The 19,246-nt window shown below is 46.9% G+C and overlaps 4 non-coding genes across 4 annotated transcripts; all 4 read left to right on the top strand.

The window, feature by feature from the left end:
* The first annotated feature begins 4,248 nt into the window (after positions 1-4,248).
* TRNAG-UCC (transfer RNA glycine (anticodon UCC)) lies at positions 4,249-4,320 on the top strand. Its single transcript has one exon. It is a non-coding gene; the product is annotated as a tRNA-Gly (tRNA).
* Positions 4,321-5,852: 1,532 nt separating this feature from the next.
* TRNAG-UCC (transfer RNA glycine (anticodon UCC)) lies at positions 5,853-5,924 on the top strand. The gene has a single exon. It is a non-coding gene; the product is annotated as a tRNA-Gly (tRNA).
* Positions 5,925-7,446: 1,522 nt separating this feature from the next.
* On the top strand, positions 7,447-7,518 carry TRNAG-UCC (transfer RNA glycine (anticodon UCC)). The gene has a single exon. It is a non-coding gene; the product is annotated as a tRNA-Gly (tRNA).
* Positions 7,519-18,607: 11,089 nt separating this feature from the next.
* Positions 18,608-18,679, top strand: TRNAR-UCU (transfer RNA arginine (anticodon UCU)). Its single transcript has one exon. It is a non-coding gene; the product is annotated as a tRNA-Arg (tRNA).
* The last annotated feature ends 567 nt before the right edge of the window (positions 18,680-19,246 follow it).

The following is a 19,246-nucleotide window of genomic DNA, read 5'->3' as shown; positions in this document are numbered from 1 at the left end:
GAAAGAAACCCAAGGGAACAGCCTCTGTCTGCAGCAGGAAGGTTGGCTGCTTCGAATGGACAGAACTTCCAGTCCTAAGTCCACTCACGTCCCGAACGCTCCCAAACGCTCGCCCTCACCGGGTGCACCTCTGGCTCCCAGGTAAGGCCAAAACCTGAGCATGGTAGCGCAGGATCACAGAGAAGGAGCGGGTGGGGGTGCTTCTGTCTTGACAAAGGCGTGACATGGCTAGTGACTGAGAGGGCCTTGACTTTCCCCTATGACTGACTGTGAGAGGGGAAGGCGAAGATTTTCTGCACCCAGCATGCCTTGTGACATTCTTAGGCAAATGAGGTGAGAGCCCTGCCAGAATAGCTCCAGCGATCCCATGCCACTCCTCTGAAGGCTCCTGATCTGCATAACCACAGTATTTTGAGCAGGAAGCAGAGTGGCGCAGCGGAAGCGTGCTGGGCCCATAACCCAGAGGTCGATGTTTTGAAACCATCCTCTGCTAGCATGGATTGATTTTTTTTCTTGTGAGGACCACTCTCTTGTTTCCACGCTGCCAGAGCGGAAAACAGCAGGCTTGTGCCAGCTTTTTGTGGGAAGAGACTGCTCAACTATCGGTCTCTGCTCAAAGTCAGGGAGACAGATGGTCAGAGAATCAACCCTACACTTCAAAGGAAATGATGCACAGTTATGACCATTAACGAAAGATGGGACCCTCGCACTTCTTTCTGAGGCTGCTTGGAACGTTATTATTCCCTTTTTTTGTCCTGCTATTATCAATCTCCTGTGAATTTCGTGGAGCTGTTTTCTTTCTCTACCCTGCTGTTTTTCCCTTGCTGCCAATATATGCTTATTTCAATGATTTGAACTGCTGCTTTCCCTTTCTCCTTTTCTGCGCAGCTTTTGCATTGGTTTCAATCTCCAGTTCCTTAGCAGTTGCAAGAACTTTTTTCCTGATTTTCATGTTGGTCTGTAAACCAAAAATACCTCTGATACTGGTGCAATATAGTCATTGAACTCAGGGTTGTGATGTCTAGAGTTTAAAAAAAACATATGCCACGGAGCAGTGGTGGTATAGTGGTGAGCATAGCTGCCTTCCAAGCAGTTGACCCGGGTTCGATTCCTGGTCAACGCAGTGCTAATATTTATACATTAAGCAAGCTGTAGCTATTCTAACGCAATATGTTAAAAAAAAGAGAAATATCTTGACCAGATTACTCAGCTATTAGATAAATAATAAACAAAGACATAGGCAGGCATCCCAAAAGCCCCGTCTGCGACTTTCTATATCCTGAAATTTTTATATTTTACAAACAGCAGTCACCACTCACAACTGCTGGTAATAAATGGGCTGCAGGGGGGCAGGCAATGAAACGGCTAAGCCCTTCTGCCCGACCAGCCTTTAGAACTGCAGCATCTCTGCAGTAAAAAGTGTTTCAGGTCAATATCTCTCCCCTGGAAAAAATGTGCGAGACCCACCACCGATAAATGTGGCAAAAGTCCCCAACATTTTCTGCATATTTGTGCTCTTACCCGAAAGCAGCGCCACCTTGTAGTCATCGCAGGCAACTGCAGCATACAACCAAATTTATCCAAGAGCAAGGTGAAAGAAACCCAAGGGAACAGCCCCTGTCTGCAGCAAGAAGGTTGGCTGCTTTGAATGGACAGAACTTCCAGTCCTAAGTCCACTCACTTCCCGAACACTCCCAAACGCTCATACCGGGCAAGCCCTCACCGGGTGCACCTCTGGCTCCCAGGTAAGGCCAAAACCTGAGCATGGTAGCGCAGAATCACAGAGAAGGAGCGGGTGGGGGTGCTTCTGTCTTGACAAAGGCGTGACATGGCTAGTGACTGAGAGGGCCTTGACTTTCCCCTATGACTGACTGTGAGAGGGGAAGGCGAAGATTTTCTGCAGCCAGCATGCCTTGTGACATTCTTAGGCAAATGAGGTGAGAGCCCTGCCAGAATAGCTCCAGCGATCCCATGCCACTCCTCTGAAGGCTCCTAATCTGCATAACCACAGCATTTTGAGCAGGAAGCAGAGTGGCGCAGCGGAAGCGTGCTGGGCCCATAACCCAGAGGTCGATGGATCGAAACCATCCTCTGCTAGCATGGATTGATTTTTTTTCTTGTGAGGACCACTCTCTCGTTTCCACGCTGCCAGAGCGGAAAACAGCAGGCTTGTGCCAGCTTTTTGTGGGAAGAGACTGCTCAACTATCGGTCTCTGCTCAAAGTCAGGGAGACAGATGGTCAGAGAATCAACCCTACACTTCAAAGGAAATGATGCACTGTTATGACCATTAAAGAAAGATGGGACCCTCGCACTTCTTTCTGAGCCTGCTTGGAACGTTATTATTCCCTTTTTTTGTCCTGCTATTATCAATCTCCTGTGAATTTCGTGGAGCTGTTTTCTTTCTCTACCCTGCTGTTTTTCCCTTGCTGCCAATATATGCTTATTTCAATGATTTGAACTGCTGCTTTCCCTTTCTCCTTTTCTGCGCAGCTTTTGCATTGGTTTCAATCTCCAGTTCCTTAGCAGTTGCAAGAACTTTTTTCCTGATTTTCATGTTGGTCTGTAAACCAAAAATACCTCTGATACTGGTGCAATATAGTCATTGAACTCAGGGTTGTGATGTCTAGAGTTTAAAAAAAACATATGGCACAGAGCGTTGGTGGTATAGTGGTGAGCATAGCTGCCTTCCAAGCAGTTGACCCGGGTTCGATTCCTGGCCAACGCAGTGCTAATATTTATACATTAAGCAAGCTGTAGCTATTCTAACGCAATATGTTAAAAAAAAGAGAAATATCTTGACCAGATTACTCAGCTATTAGATAAAAATTAAACAAAGACATAGGCAGGCATCCCAAAAGCCCCGTCTGCGACTTTCTATATCCTGAAATTTTTATATTTTACAAACAGCAGTCACCACTCACAACTGCTGGTAATAAATGGGCTGCAGGGGGGCAGGCAATGAAACGGCTAAGCCCTTCTGCCCGACCAGCCTTTAGAACTGCAGCATCTCTGCAGTAAAAAGTGTTTCAGGTCAATATCTCTCCCCTGGAAAAAATGTGCGAGACCCACCACCGATAAATGTGGCAAAAGTCCCCAACATTTTCTGCATATTTGTGCTCTTACCTGAAAGCAGCGCCACCTTGTAGTCATCGCAGGCAACTGCAGCATACAACCAAATTTATCCAAGAGCAAGCTGAAAGAAACCCAAGGGAACAGCCTCTGTCTGCAGCAGGAAGGTTGGCTGCTTCGAATGGACAGAACTTCCAGTCCTAAGTCCACTCACGTCCCGAACGCTCCCAAACGCTCGCCCTCACCGGGTGCACCTCTGGCTCCCAGGTAAGGCCAAAACCTGAGCATGGTAGCGCAGGATCACAGAGAAGGAGCGGGTGGGGGTGCTTCTGTCTTGACAAAGGCGTGACATGGCTAGTGACTGAGAGGGCCTTGACTTTCCCCTATGACTGACTGTGAGAGGGGAAGGCGAAGATTTTCTGCACCCAGCATGCCTTGTGACATTCTTAGGCAAATGAGGTGAGAGCCCTGCCAGAATAGCTCCAGCGATCCCATGCCACTCCTCTGAAGGCTCCTGATCTGCATAACCACAGTATTTTGAGCAGGAAGCAGAGTGGCGCAGCGGAAGCGTGCTGGGCACATAACCCAGAGGTCGATGTTTCGAAACCATCCTCTGCTAGCATGGATTGATTTTTTTTCTTGTGAGGACCACTCTCTCGTTTCCACGCTGCCAGAGCGGAAAACAGCAGGCTTGTGCCAGCTTTTTGTGGGAAGAGACTGCTCAACTAGCGGTCTCTGCTCAAAGTCAGGGAGACAGATGGTCAGAGAATCAACCCTACACTTCAAAGGAAATGATGCACAGTTATGACCATTAACGAAAGATGGGACCCTCGCACTTCTTTCTGAGGCTGCTTGGAACGTTATTATTCCCTTTTTTTGTCCTGCTATTATCAATCTCCTGTGAATTTCGTGGAGCTGTTTTCTTTCTCTACCCTGCTGTTTTTCCCTTGCTGCCAATATATGCCTATTTCAATGATTTGAACTGCTGCTTTCCCTTTCTCCTTTTCTGCGCAGCTTTTGCATTGGTTTCAATCTCCAGTTCCTTAGCAGTTGCAAGAACTTTTTTCCTGATTTTCATGTTGGTCTGTAAACCAAAAATACCTCTGATACTGGTGCAATATAGTCATTGAACTCAGGGTTGTGATGTCTAGAGTTTAAAAAAAACATATGCCATGGAGCGTTGGTGGTATAGTGGTGAGCATAGCTGCCTTCCAAGCAGTTGACCCGGGTTCGATTCCCGGCCAACGCAGTGCTAATATTTATACATTAAGCAAGCTGTAGCTATTCTAACGCAATATGTTAAAAAAATGAGAAATATCTTGACCAGATTACTCAGCTATTAGATAAATAATAAACAAAGACATAGGCAGGCATCCCAAAAGCCCCGTCTGCGACTTTCTATGTCCTGAAATTTTTATATTTTACAAACAGCAGTCACCACTCACAACTGCTGGTAATAAATGGGCTGCAGGGGGGCAGGCAATGAAACGGCTAAGCCCTTCTGCCCGACCAGCCTTTAGAACTGCAGCATCTCTGCAGTAAAAAGTGTTTCAGGTCAATATCTATCCCCTGGAAAAAATGTGCGAGACCCACCACCGATAAATGTGGCAAAAGTCCCCAACATTTTCTGCATATTTGTGCTCTTACCTGAAAGCAGCGCCACCTTGTAGTCATCGCAGGCAACTGCAGCATACAACCAAATTTATCCGAGAGCAAGGTGAAAGAAACCCAAGGGAACAGCCCCTGTCTGCAGCAGGAAGGTTGGCTGCTTCGAATGGACAGAACTTCCAGTCCTAAGTCCACTCACGTCCCGAACGCTCCCAAACGCTCATACCGGGCAAGCCCTCACCAGTTGCACCTCTGGCTCCCAGGTAAGGCCAAAACCTGAGCATGGTAGCGCAGGATCACAGAGAAGGAGCGGGTGGGGGTGCTTCTGTCTTGACAAAGGCGTGACATGGCTAGTGACTGAGAGGGCCTTGACTTTCCCCTATGACTGACTGTGAGAGGGGAAGGCGAAGATTTTCTGCACCCAGCATGCCTTGTGACATTCTTAGGCAAATGAGTTGAGAGCCCTGCCAGAATAGCTCCAGCGATCCCATGCCACTCCTCTGAAGGCTCCTGATCTGCATAACCACAGCATTTTGAGCAGGAAGCAGAGTGGTGCAGCGGAAGCGTGCTGGGCCCATAACCCAGAGGTCGATGGATCGAAACCATCCTATGCTAGCATGGATTGAATTTTTTTCTTGTGAGGACCACTCTCTCGTTTCCACGCTGCCAGAGCGGAAAACAGCAGGCTTGTGCCAGCTTTTTGTGGGAAGAGGCTGCTCAACTATCGGTCTCTGCTCAAAGTCAGGGAGACAGATGGTCAGAGAATCAACCCTACACTTCAAAGGAAATGATGCACTGTTATGACCATTAAAGAAAGATGGGACCCTCGCACTTCTTTCTGAGCCTGCTTGGAACGTTATTATTCCCTTTTTTTGTCCTGCTATTATCAATCTCCTGTGAATTTCGTGGAGCTGTTTTCTTTCTCTACCCTGCTGTTTTTCCCTTGCTGCCAATATATGCTTATTTCAATGATTTGAACTGCTGCTTTCCCTTTCTCCTTTTCTGCGCAGCTTTTGCATTGGTTTCAATCTCCAGTTCCTTAGCAGTTGCAAGAACTTTTTTCCTGATTTTCATGTTGGTCTGTAAACCAAAAATACCTCTGATACTGGTGCAATATAGTCATTGAACTCAGGGTTGTGATGTCTAGAGTTTAAAAAAAACATGTGCCACGGAGCGTTGGTGGTATAGTGGTAAGCATAGCTGCCTTCCAAGCAGTTGACCCGGGTTCGATTCCCGGCCAACGCAGTGCTAATATTTATACATTAAGCAAGCTGTAGCTATTCTAACGCAATATGTTAAAAAAAAAGAGAAATATCTTGACCAGATTACTCAGCTATTAGATAAATAATAAACAAAGACATAGGCAGGCATCCTAAAAGCCCCTTCTGCGACTTTCTATGTCCTGAAATTTTTATATTTTACAAACAGCAGTCACCACTCACAACTGCTGGTAATAAATGGGCTGCAGGGGGGCAGGCAATGAAACGGCTAAGCCCTTTTGCCCGACCAGCCTTTAGAACTGCAGCATCTCTGCAGTAAAAAGTGTTTCAGGTCAATATCTCTCCCCTGGAAAAAATGTGCGAGACCCACCACCGATAAATGTGGCAAAAGTCCCCAACATTTTCTGCATATTTGTGCTCTTACCTGAAAGCAGCGCCACCTTGTAGTCATCGCAGGCAACTGCAGCATACAACCAAATTTATCCAAGAGCAAGGTGAAAGAAACCCAAGGGAACAGCCCCTGTCTGCAGCAAGAAGGTTGGCTGCTTTGAATGGACAGAACTTCCAGTCCAAAGTCCACTCACTTCCCGAACACTCCCAAACGCTCGCCCTCACCGGGTGCACCTCTGGCTCCCAGATAAGGCCAAAACCTGAGCATGGTAGCGCAGAATCACAGAGAAGGAGCGGGTGGGGGTGCTTCTGTCTTGACAAAGGCGTGACATGGCTAGTGACTGAGAGGGCCTTGACTTTCCCCTATGACTGACTGTGAGAGGGGAAGGCGAAGATTTTCTGCACCCAGCATGCCTTGTGACATTCTTAGGCAAATGAGGTGAGAGCCCTGCCAGAATAGCTCCAGCGATCCCATGCCACTCCTCTGAAGGCTCCTAATCTGCATAACCACAGCATTTTGAGCAGGAAGCAGAGTGGCGCAGCGGAAGCGTGCTGGGCCCATAACCCAGAGGTCGATGGATCGAAACCATCCTCTGCTAGCATGGATTGATTTTTTTTCTTGTGAGGACCACTCTCTCGTTTCCACGCTGCCAGAGCGGAAAACAGCAGGCTTGTGCCAGCTTTTTGTGGGAAGAGACTGCTCAACTATCGGACTCTGCTCAAAGTCAGGGAGACAGATGGTCAGAGAATCAACCCTACACTTCAAAGGAAATGATGCACTGTTATGACCATTAAAGAAAGATGGGACCCTCGCACTTCTTTCTGAGCCTGCTTGGAACGTTATTATTCCCTTTTTTTGTCCTGCTATTATCAATCTCCTGTGAATTTCGTGGAGCTGTTTTCTTTCTCTACCCTGCTGTTTTTCCCTTGCTGCCAATATATGCTTATTTCAATGATTTGAACTGCTGCTTTCCCTTTCTCCTTTTCTGCGCAGCTTTTGCATTGGTTTCAATCTCCAGTTCCTTAGCAGTTGCAAGAACTTTTTTCCTGATTTTCATGTTGGTCTGTAAACCAAAAATACCTCTGATACTGGTGCAATATAGTCATTGAACTCAGGGTTGTGATGTCTAGAGTTTAAAAAAAACATATGCCACAGAGCGTTGGTGGTATAGTGGTGAGCATAGCTGCCTTCCAAGCAGTTGACCCAGGTTCGATTCCTGGCCAACGCAGTGCTAATTTTTATACATTAAGCAAGCTGTAGCTATTCTAACGCAATATGTTAAAAAAAAGAGAAATATCTTGACCAGATTACTCAGCTATTAGATAAAAATTAAACAAAGACATAGGCAGGCATCCCAAAAGCCCCGTCTGCGACTTTCTATATCCTGAAATTTTTATATTTTACAAACAGCAGTCACCACTCACAACTGCTGGTAATAAATGGGCTGCAGGGGGGCAGGCAATGAAACGGCTAAGCCCTTCTGCCCGACCAGCCTTTAGAACTGCAGCATCTCTGCAGTAAAAAGTGTTTCAGGTCAATATCTCTCCCCTTGAAAAAATGTGCGAGACCCACCACCGATAAATGTGGCAAAAGTCCCCAACATTTTCTGCATATTTGTGCTCTTACCTGAAAGCAGCGCCACCTTGTAGTCATCGCAGGCAACTGCAGCATACAACCAAATTTATCCAAGAGCAAGGTGAAAGAAACCCAAGGGAACAGCCTCTGTCTGCAGCAGGAAGGTTGGCTGCTTCGAATGGACAGAACTTCCAGTCCTAAGTCCACTCACGTCCCGAACGCTCCCAAACGCTCGCCCTCACCGGGTGCACCTCTGGCTCCCAGGTAAGGCCAAAACCTGAGCATGGTAGCGCAGGATCACAGAGAAGGAGCGGGTGGGGGTGCTTCTGTCTTGACAAAGGCGTGACATGGCTAGTGACTGAGAGGGCCTTGACTTTCCCCTATGACTGACTGTGAGAGGGGAAGGCGAAGATTTTCTGCACCCAGCATGCCTTGTGACATTCTTAGGCAAATGAGGTGAGAGCCCTGCCAGAATAGCTCCAGCGATCCCATGCCACTCCTCTGAAGGCTCCTGATCTGCATAACCACAGTATTTTGAGCAGGAAGCAGAGTGGCGCAGCGGAAGCGTGCTGGGCCCATAACCCAGAGGTCGATGTTTTGAAACCATCCTCTGCTAGCATGGATTGATTTTTTTTCTTGTGAGGACCACTCTCTTGTTTCCACGCTGCCAGAGCGGAAAACAGCAGGCTTGTGCCAGCTTTTTGTGGGAAGAGACTGCTCAACTATCGGTCTCTGCTCAAAGTCAGGGAGACAGATGGTCAGAGAATCAACCCTACACTTCAAAGGAAATGATGCACAGTTATGACCATTAACGAAAGATGGGACCCTCGCACTTCTTTCTGAGGCTGCTTGGAACGTTATTATTCCCTTTTTTTGTCCTGCTATTATCAATCTCCTGTGAATTTCGTGGAGCTGTTTTCTTTCTCTACCCTGCTGTTTTTCCCTTGCTGCCAATATATGCTTATTTCAATGATTTGAACTGCTGCTTTCCCTTTCTCCTTTTCTGCGCAGCTTTTGCATTGGTTTCAATCTCCAGTTCCTTAGCAGTTGCAAGAACTTTTTTCCTGATTTTCATGTTGGTCTGTAAACCAAAAATACCTCTGATACTGGTGCAATATAGTCATTGAACTCAGGGTTGTGATGTCTAGAGTTTAAAAAAAACATATGCCACGGAGCGTTGGTGGTATAGTGGTGAGCATAGCTGCCTTCCAAGCAGTTGACCCGGCTTCGATTCCCGGCCAACGCAGTGCTAATATTTATACATTAAGCAAGCTGTAGCTATTCTAACACAATATGTTAAAAAAAAGAGAAATATCTTGGCCAGATTACTCAGCTATTAGATAAATAATAAACAAAGACATAGGCAGGCATCCCAAAAGCCCCGTCTGCGACTTTCTATGTCCTGAAATTTTTATATTTTACAAACAGCAGTCACCACTCACAACTGCTGGTAATAAATGGGCTGCAGGGGGGCAGGCAATGAAACGGCTAAGCCCTTCTGCCCGACCAGCCTTTAGAACTGCAGCATCTCTGCAGTAAAAAGTGTTTCAGGTCAATATCTCTCCCCTGGAAAAAATGTGCGAGACCCACCACCGATAAATGTGGCAAAAGTCCCCAACATTTTCTGCATATTTGTGCTCTTACCTGAAAGCAGCGCCACCTTGTAGTCATCGCAGACAACTGCAGCATACAACCAAATTTATCCGAGAGCAAGGTGAAAGAAACCCAAGGGAACAGCCCCTGTCTGCAGCAGGAAGGTTGGCTGCTTTGAATGGACAGAACTTCCAGTCCTAAGTCCACTCACGTCCCGAACGCTCCCAAACGCTCGCCCTCACCGGGTGCACCTCTGGCTCCCAGGTAAGGCCAAAACCTGAGCATGGTAGCGCAGGATCTCAGAGAAGGAGCGGGTGGGGGTGCTTCTGTCTTGACAAAGGCGTGACATGGCTAGTGACTGAGAGGGCCTTGACTTTCCCCTATGACTGACTGTGAGAGGGGAAGGCGAAGATTTTCTGCACCCAGCATGCCTTGTGACATTCTTAGGCAAATGAGGTGAGAGCCCTGCCAGAATAGCTCCAGCGATCCCATGCCACTCCTCTGAAGGCTCCTGATCTGCATAACCACAGCATTTTGAGCAGGAAGCAGAGTGGCGCAGCGGAAGCGTGCTGGGCCCATAACCCAGAGGTCGATGGATCAAAACCATCCTCTGCTAGCATCGATTGATTTTTTTTCTTGTGAGGACCACTCTCTCGTTTCCACGCTGCCAGAGAGGAAAACAGCAGGCTTGTGCCAGCTTTTTGTGGGAAGAGACTGCTCAACTATCGGTCTCTGCTCAAAGTCAGGGAGACAGATGGTCAGAGAATCAACCCTACACTTCAAAGGAAATGATGCACAGTTATGACCATTAACGAAAGATGGGACCCTCGCACTTCTTTCTGAGCCTGCTTGGAACGTTATTATTCCCTTTTTTTGTCCTGCTATTATCAATCTCCTGTGAATTTCGTGGAGCTGTTCTCTTTCTCTACCCTGCTGTTTTTCCCTTGCTGCCAATATATGCTTATTTCAATGATTTGAACTGCTGCTTTCCCTTTCTCCTTTTCTGCGCAGCTTTTGCATTGGTTTCAATCTCCAGTTCCTTGGCAGTTGCAAGAACTTTTTTCCTGATTTTCATGTTGGTCTGTAAACCAAAAATACCTCTGATACTGGTGCAATATAGTCATTGAACTCAGGGTTGTGATGTCTAGAGTTTAAAAAAAACATATGCCACGGAGCGTTGGTGGTATAGTGGTGAGCATAGTTGCCTTCCAAGCAGTTGACCCGGGTTTGATTCCTGGCCAACGCAGTGCTAATATTTATACATTAAGCAAGCTGTAGCTATTCTAACGCAATATGTTAAAAAAAAGAGAAATATCTTGACCAGATTACTCAGCTATTAGATAAATAATAAACAAAGACATAGGCAGGCATCCCAAAAGCCCCGTCTGCGACTTTCTATGTCCTGAAATTTTTATATTTTACAAACAGCAGTCACCACTCACAACTGCTGGTAATAAATGGGCTGCAGGGGGGCAGGCAATGAAACGGCTAAGCCCTTCTGCCCGACCAGCCTTTAGAACTGCAGCATCTCTGCAGTAAAAAGTGTTTCAAGTCAATATCTCTCCCCTGGAAAAAATGTGCGAGACCCACCACCGATAAATGTGGCAAAAGTCCCCAACATTTTCTGCATATTTGTGCTCTTACCTGAAAGCAGCACCACCTTGTAGTCATCGCAGGCAACTGCAGCATACAACCAAATTTATCCGAAAGCAAGGTGAAAGAAACCCAAGGGAACAGCCCCTGTCTGCAGCAGGAAGGTTGGCTGCTTCGAATGGACAGAACTTCCAGTCCTAAGTCCACTCACGTCCCGAACGCTCATACCGGGCAAGCCCTCACCGGGTGCACCTCTGGCTCCCAGGTAAGGCCAAAACCTGAGCATGGTAGCGCAGGATCACAGAGAAGGAGCGGGTGGGGGTGCTTCTGTCTTGACAAAGGCGTGACATGGCTAGTGACTGAGAGGGCCTTGACTTTCCCCTATGACTGACTGTGAGAGGGGAAGGCGAAGATTTTCTGCACCCAGCATGCCTTGTGACATTCTTAGGCAAATGAGGTGAGAGCCCTGCCAGAATAGCTCCAGCGATCCCATGCCACTCCTCTGAAGGCTCCTGATCTGCATAACCACAGCATTTTGAGCAGGAAACAGAGTGGCGCAGCGGAAGCGTGCTGGGCCCATAACCCAGAGGTCGATGGATCGAAACCATCCTCTGCTAGCATGGATTGATTTTTTTTCTTGTGAGGACCACTTTCTCGTTTCCACGCTGCCAGAGCGGAAAACAGCAGGCTTGTGCAAGCTTTTTGTGGGAAGAGACTGCTCAACTATCGGTCTCTGCTCAAAGTCAGGGAGACAGATGGTCAGAGAATCAACCCTACACTTCAAAGGAAATGATGCACAGTTATGACCATTAAAGAAAGATGGGACCCTCGCACTTCTTTCTGAGCCTGCTTGGAACGTTATTATTCCCTTTTTTTGTCCTGCTATTATCAATCTCCTGTGAATTTCGTGGAGCTGTTTTCTTTCTCTACCCTGCTGTTTTTCCCTTGCTGCCAATATATGCTTATTTCAATGATTTGAACTGCTGCTTTCCCTTTCTCCTTTTCTGCGCAGCTTTTGCATTGGTTTCAATCTCCAGTTACTTAGCAGTTGCAAGAACTTTTTTCCTGATTTTCATGTTGGTCTGTAAACCAAAAATACCTCTGATACTGGTGCAATATAGTCATTGAACTCAGGGTTGTGATGTCTAGAGTTTAAAAAAAACATATGCCATGGAGCGTTGGTGGTATAGTGGTGAGCATAGCTGCCTTCCAAGCAGTTGACCCGCGTTCGATTCCCGGCCAACGCAGTGCTAATATTTATACATTAAGCAAGCTGTAGCTATTCTAACGCAATATGTTAAAAAAAAGAGAAATATCTTGACCAGATTACTCAGCTATTAGATAAATAATAAACAAAGACATAGGCAGGCATCCTAAAAGCCCCGTCTGCGACTTTCTATGTCCTGAAATTTTTATATTTTACAAACAGCAGTCACCACTCACAACTGCTGGTAATAAATGGGCTGCAGGGGGGCAGGCAATGAAACGGCTAAGCCCTTCTGCCCGACCAGCCTTTAGAACTGCAGCATCTCTGCAGTAAAAAGTGTTTCAGGTCAATATCTCTCCCCTGGAAAAAATGTGCGAGACCCACCACCGATAAATGTGGCAAAAGTCCCCAACATTTTCTGCATATTTGTGCTCTTACCTGAAAGCAGCGCCACCTTGTAGTCATCGCAGGTAACTGCAGCATACAACCAAATTTATCCGAGAGCAAGGTGAAAGAAACCCAAGGGAACAGCCCCTGTCTGCAGCAGGAATGTTGGCTGCTTCGAATGGACAGAACTTCCAGTCCTAAGTCCCGAACGCTCCTAAACGCTCGCCCTCACCGGGTGCACCTCTGGCTCCCAGGTAAGGCCAAAACCTGAGCATGGTAGCGCAGGATCACAGAGAAGGAGCGGGTGGGGGTGCTTCTGTCTTGACAAAGGCGTGACATGGCTAGTGACTGAGAGGGCCTTGACTTTCCCCTATGACTGACTGTGAGAGGGGAAGGCGAAGATTGTCTGCACCCAGCATGCCTTGTGACATTCTTAGGCAAATGAGGTGAGAGCCCTGCCAGAATAGCTCCAGCGATCCCATGCCACTCCTCTGAAGGCTCCTGATCTGCATAACCACAGCATTTTGAGCAGGAAGCAGAGTGGCGCAGCGGAAGCGTGCTGGGCCCATAACCCAGAGGTCGATGGATCAAAACCATCCTCTGCTAGCATGGATTGATTTTTTTTCTTGTGAGGACCACTCTCTCGTTTCCACGCTGCCAGAGCGGAAAACAGCAGGCTTGAGCCAGCTTTTTGTGGGAAGAGACTGCTCAACTATCGGTCTCTGCTCAAAGTCAGGGAGACAGATGGTCAGAGAATCAACCCTACACTTCAAAGGAAATGATGCACAGTTATGACCATTAACGAAAGATGGGACCCTCGCACTTCTTTCTGAGCCAGCTTGGAACGTTATTATTCCCTTTTTTTGTCCTGCTATTATCAATCTCCTGTGAATTTCGTGGAGCTGTTTTCTTTCTCTACCCTGCTGTTTTTCCCTTGCTGCCAATATATGCTTATTTCAATGATTTGAACTGCTGCTTTCCCTTTCTCCTTTTCTGCGCAGCTTTTGCATTGGTTTCAATCTCCAGTTCCTTAGCAGTTGCAAGAACTTTTTTCCTGATTTTCATGTTGGTCTGTAAACCAAAAATACCTCTGATACTGGTGCAATATAGTCATTGAACTCAGGGTTGTGATGTCTAGAGTTTAAAAAAAACATATGCCACGGAGCGTTGGTGGTATAGTGGTGAGCATAGCTGCCTTCCAAGCAGTTGACCCGGGTTCGATTCCTGGCCAACGCAGTGCTAATATTTATACATTAAGCAAGCTGTAGCTATTCTAACGCAATATGTTAAAAAAAAGAGAAATATCTTGACCAGATTACTCAGCTATTAGATAAATAATAAACAAAGACATAGGCAGGCATCCCAAAAGCCCCGTCTGTGACTTTCTATGTCCTGAAATTTTTATATTTTACAAACAGCAGTCACCACTCACAACTGCTGGTAATAAATGGGCTGCAGGGGGGCAGGCAATGAAACGGCTAAGCCCTTCTGCCCGACCAGCCTTTAGAACTGCAGCATCTCTGCAGTAAAAAGTGTTTCAGGTCAATATCTCTCCCCTGGAAAAAATGTGCGAGACCCACCACCGATAAATGTGGCAAAAGTCCCCAACATTTTCTGCATATTTGTGCTCTTACCTGAAAGCAGCGCCACCTTGTAGTCATCGCAGGCAACTGCAGCATACAACCAAATTTATCTGAGAGCAAGGTGAAAGAAACCCAAGGGAACAGCCCCTGTCTGCAGCAGGAAGGTTGCCTGCTTCGAATGGACAGAACTTCCAGTCCTAAGTCCACTCACATCCCGAACGCTCCCAAACGCTCATACCGGGCAAGCCCTCACCGGGTGCACCTCTGGCTCCCAGGTAAGGCCAAAACCTGAGCATGGTAGCGCAGGATCACAGAGAAGGAGCGGGTGGGGGTGCTTCTGTCTTGACAAAGGCGTGACATGGCTAGTGACTGAGAGGGCCTTGACTTTCCCCTATGACTGACTGTGAGAGGGGAAGGCGAAGATTTTCTGCACCCAGCATGCCTTGTGACATTCTTAGGCAAATGAGGTGAGAGCCCTGCCAGAATAGCTCCAGCGATCCCATGCCACTCCTCTGAAGGCTCCTGATCTGCATAACCACAGCTTTTTGAGCAGGAAGCAGAGTGGCGCAGCAGAAGCGTGCTGGGCCCATAAACCAGAGGTCGATGGATCGAAACCATCCTCTGCTAGCATGGATTGATTTTTTTTCTTATGAGGACCACTCTCTCGTTTCCACGCTGCGAGCGGAAAACAGCAGGCTTGTGCCAGCTTTTTGTGGGAAGAGACTGCTCAACTATCGGTCTCTGCTCAAAGTCAGGGAGACAGATGGTCAGAGAATCAACCCTACACTTCAAAGGAAATGATGCACAGTTATGACCATTAACGAAAGATGGGACCCTCGCACTTCTTTCTGAGCCTGCTTGGAACGTTATTATTCCCTTTTTTTGTCCTGCTATTATCAATCTCCTGTGAATTTCGTGGAGCTGTTTTCTTTCTCTACCCTGCTGTTTTTCCCTGGCTGCCAATATATGCTTATTTCAATGATTTGCACTGCTGCTTTCCCTTTCTCCTTTTCTGCGCTGCTTTTGCATTGGTTTCAATCTCCAGTTCCTTAGCAGTTGCAAGAACTTTTTTCCTGATTTTCATGTTGGTCTGTAAACCAAAAATACCTCTGATACTGGTGCAATATAGTCATTGAACTCAGGGTTGTGATGTCTAGAGTTTAAAAAAAACATATGCCACGGAGCGTTGGTGGTATAGTGGTGAGCATAGCTGCCTTCCAAGCAGTTGAACCGGGTTCGATTCCTGGCCAACGCAGTGCTAATATTTATACTTAAGCAAGCTGTAGCTATTCTAACGCAATATGTTAAAAAAAAGAGAAATATCTTGACCAGATTACTCAGCTATTAGATAAATAATAAACAAAGACATAGGCAGGCATCCCAAAAGCCCCGTCTGCGACTTTCTATATCCTGAAATTTTTATATTTTACAAACAGCAGTCACCACTCACAACTGCTGGTAATAAATGGGCTGCAGGGGGGCAAGCAATGAAACGTCTAAGCCCTTCTGCCCGACCAGCCTTTAGAACTGCAGCATCTCTGCAGTAAAAAGTGTTTCAGGTCAATATCTCTCCCCTGGAAAAAATGTGCGAGACCCACCACCGATAAATGTGGCAAAAGTCCCCAACATTTTCTGCATATTTGTGCTCTTACCTGAAAGCAGCGCCACCTTTTAGTCATCGCAGACAACTGCAGCATACAACCAAATTTATCCGAGAGGAAGGTGAAAGAAACCCAAGGGAACAGCCCCTGTCTGCACCAGGAAGGTTGGCTGCTTCGAATGGACAGAACTTCCAGTCCTAAGTCCACTCACGTCCCGAACGCTCCCAAACGCTCATACCGGGCAAGCCCTCACTGGGTGCACCTCTGGCTCCCAGGTAAGGCCAAAACCTGAGCATGGTAGCGCAGGATCACAGAGAAGGAGCGGGTGGGGGTGCTTCTGTCTTGACAAAGGCGTGACATGGCTAGTGACTGAGAGGGCCTTGACTTTCCCCTATGACTGACTGTGAGAGGGGAAGGCGAAGATTTTCTGCACCCAGCATGCCTTGTGACATTCTTAGGCAAATGAGGTGAGAGCCCTGCCAGAATAGCTCCAGCGATCCCATGCCACTCCTCTGAAGGCTCCTGATCTGCATAACCACAGCATTTTGAACAGGAAGCGGAGTTCCGCAGCGGAAGCGTGCTCGGCCCATAACCCAGAGGTCGATGGATCGAAACCATCCTCTGCTAGCATGGATTGATTTTTTTTCTTGTGAGGACCACTCTCTCGTTTCCACGCTGCCAGAGCGGAAAACAGCAGGCTTGTGCCAGCTTTTTGTGGGAAGAGACTGCTCAACTATCGGTCTCTGCTCAAAGTCAGGGAGACAGATGGTCAGAGAATCAACCCTACACTTCAAAGGAAATAATGCACAGTTATGACCATTAAAGAAAGATGGGACCATCGCACTTCTTTCTGAGCCTGCTTGGAACGTTATTATTCCCTTTTTTTGTCCTGCTATTATCAATCTCCTGTGAATTTCATGGAGCTGTTTTCTTTCTCTACCCTGCTGTTTTTCCCTTTCTGCCAATATATGCTTATTTCAATGATTTGAACTGCTGCTTTCCCTTTCTCCTTTTCTGCGCAGCTTTTGCATTGGTTTCAATCTCCAGTTCCTTAGCAGTTGCAAGAACTTTTTTCCTGATTTTCATGTTGGTCTGTAAACCAAAAATACCTCTGATACTGGTGCAATATAGTCATTGAACTCAGGGTTGTGATGTCTACAGTTTAAAAAAAACATATGCCATGGAGGGTTGGTGGTATAGTGGTGAGCATAGCTGCCTTCCAAGCAGTTGACCCGGGTTTGATTCCCGGCCAACGCAGTGTTAATATTTATACATTAAGCAAGCTGTAGCTATTCTAACGCAATATGTTAAAAAAAAGAGAAATATCTTGACCAGATTACTCAGCTATTAGATAAATAATAAACAAAGACATAGGCAGGCATCCCAAAAGCTCCGTCTGCGACTTTCTATGTCCTGAAATTTTTATATTTTACATACAGCAGTCACCACTCACAACTGCTGGTAATAAATATGCTGCAGGGGGGCAGGCAATGAAACGGCTAAGCCCTTCTGCCCGACCAGCCTTTAGAACTGCAGCATCTCTGCAGTAAAAAGTGTTTCAGGTCAATATCTCTCCCCTGGAAAAAATGTGCGAGACCCACCACCGATAAATGTGGCAAAAGTCCCCAACATTTTCTGCATATTTGTGCTCTTACCTGAAAGCAGCGCCACCTTGTAATCATCGCAGGCAACTGCAGCATACAACCAAATTTATCCGAGAGCAAGGTGAAAGAAACCCAAGGGAACAGCCCCTGTCTGCAGCAGGAAGGTTGGCTGCTTCGAATGGACAGAACTTCCAGTCCTAAGTCCACTCACGTCCCGAACGCTCCCAAACACTCGCCCTCACCGGGTGCACCTCTGGCTCCCAGGTAAGGCCAAAACCTGAGCATGGTAGCGCAGGATCACAGAGAAGGAGCGGGTGGGGGTGCTTCTGTCTTGACAAAGGCGTGACATGGCTAGTGACTGAGAGGGCCTTGACTTTCCCCTATGACTGACTGTGAGAGGGGAAGGCGAAGATTTTCTGCACCCAGCATGCCTTGTGACATTCTTAGGCAAATGAGGTGAGAGCCCTGCCAGAATAGCTCCAGCGATCCCATGCCACTCCTCTGAAGGCTCCTGATCTGCATAACCACAGCATTTTGAGCAGGAAGCAGAGTGGCGCAGCGGAAGCATGCTGGGCCCATAACCCAGAGGTCGATGGATCGACACCATCCTCTGCTAGCATGTATTGATTTTTTTTCTTGTGAGGACCACTCTCTCGTTTCCACGCTGCCAGAGCGGAAAACAGCAGGCTTGTGCCAGCTTTTTGTGGGAAGAGACTGCTCAACTATCGGTCTCTGCTCAAAGTCAGGGAGACAGATGGTCAGAGAATCAACCCTACACTTCAAAGGAAATGATGCACAGTTATGACCATTAACGAAAGATGGGACCCTCGCACTTCTTTCTGAGCCTGCTTGGCACGTTATTATTCCCTTTTTTTGTCCTGCTATTATCAATCTCCTGTGAATTTCATGGAGCTGTTTTCTTTCTCTACCCTGCTGTTTTTCCCTTGCTGCCAATATATGCTTATTTCAATGATTTGAACTGCTGCTTTCCGTTTCTCCTTTTCTGCGCAGCTTTTGCATTGGTTTCAATCTCCAGTTCCTTAGCAGTTGCAATAACTTTTTTACTGATTTTCATGTTGGTCTGTAAACCAAAAATACCTCTGATACTGGTGCAATATAGTCATTGAACTCAGGGTTGTGATGTCTAGAGTTTAAAAAAAACATATGCCACGGAGCGTTGGTGGTATAGTGGTGAGCATAGCTGCCTTCTAAGCAGTTGACCTGGGTTTGATTCCCGGCCAACGCAGTGCTAATATTTATACATTAAGCAAGCTGTAGCTATTCTAACGCAATATGTTAAAAAAAAGAGAAATATCTTGACCAGATTACTCAGCTATTAGATAAATAATAAACAAAGACATAGGCAGGCATCCCAAAAGCTCCGTCTGCGACTTTCAATGTCCTGAAATTTTTATATTTTAAATACAGCAGTCACCACTCACAACTGCTGGTAATAAATGGGCTGCAATGGGGCAGGCAATGAAACGGCTAAGCCCTTCTGCCCGACCAGCCTTTAGAACTGCAGCATCTCTGCAGTAAAAAGTGTTTCAGGTCAATATCTCTCCCCTGGAAAAAATGTGCGAGACCCACCACCGATAAATGTGGCAAAAGTCCCCAACATTTTCTGAATATTTGTGCTCTTACCTGAAAGCAGCGCCACCTTTTAGTCATCGCAGGCAACTGCAGCATACAACCAAATTTATCCGAGAGCAAGGTGAAAGAAACCCAAGGGAACAGCCCCTGTCTGCAGCAGGAAGGTTGGCTGCTTCGAATGGACAGAACTTCCAGTCCTAAGTCCACTCACGTCCCGAAC

This window comes from Pleurodeles waltl, unplaced genomic scaffold (assembly GCF_031143425.1).
Source record: "Pleurodeles waltl isolate 20211129_DDA unplaced genomic scaffold, aPleWal1.hap1.20221129 scaffold_69, whole genome shotgun sequence".
In the NCBI taxonomy this organism is placed as follows: Eukaryota; Metazoa; Chordata; class Amphibia; order Caudata; family Salamandridae; genus Pleurodeles; species Pleurodeles waltl.
The sequence above is the reverse complement of the archived record's forward strand: the minus strand, read 5'-3'. Positions and strand labels throughout refer to the sequence as shown.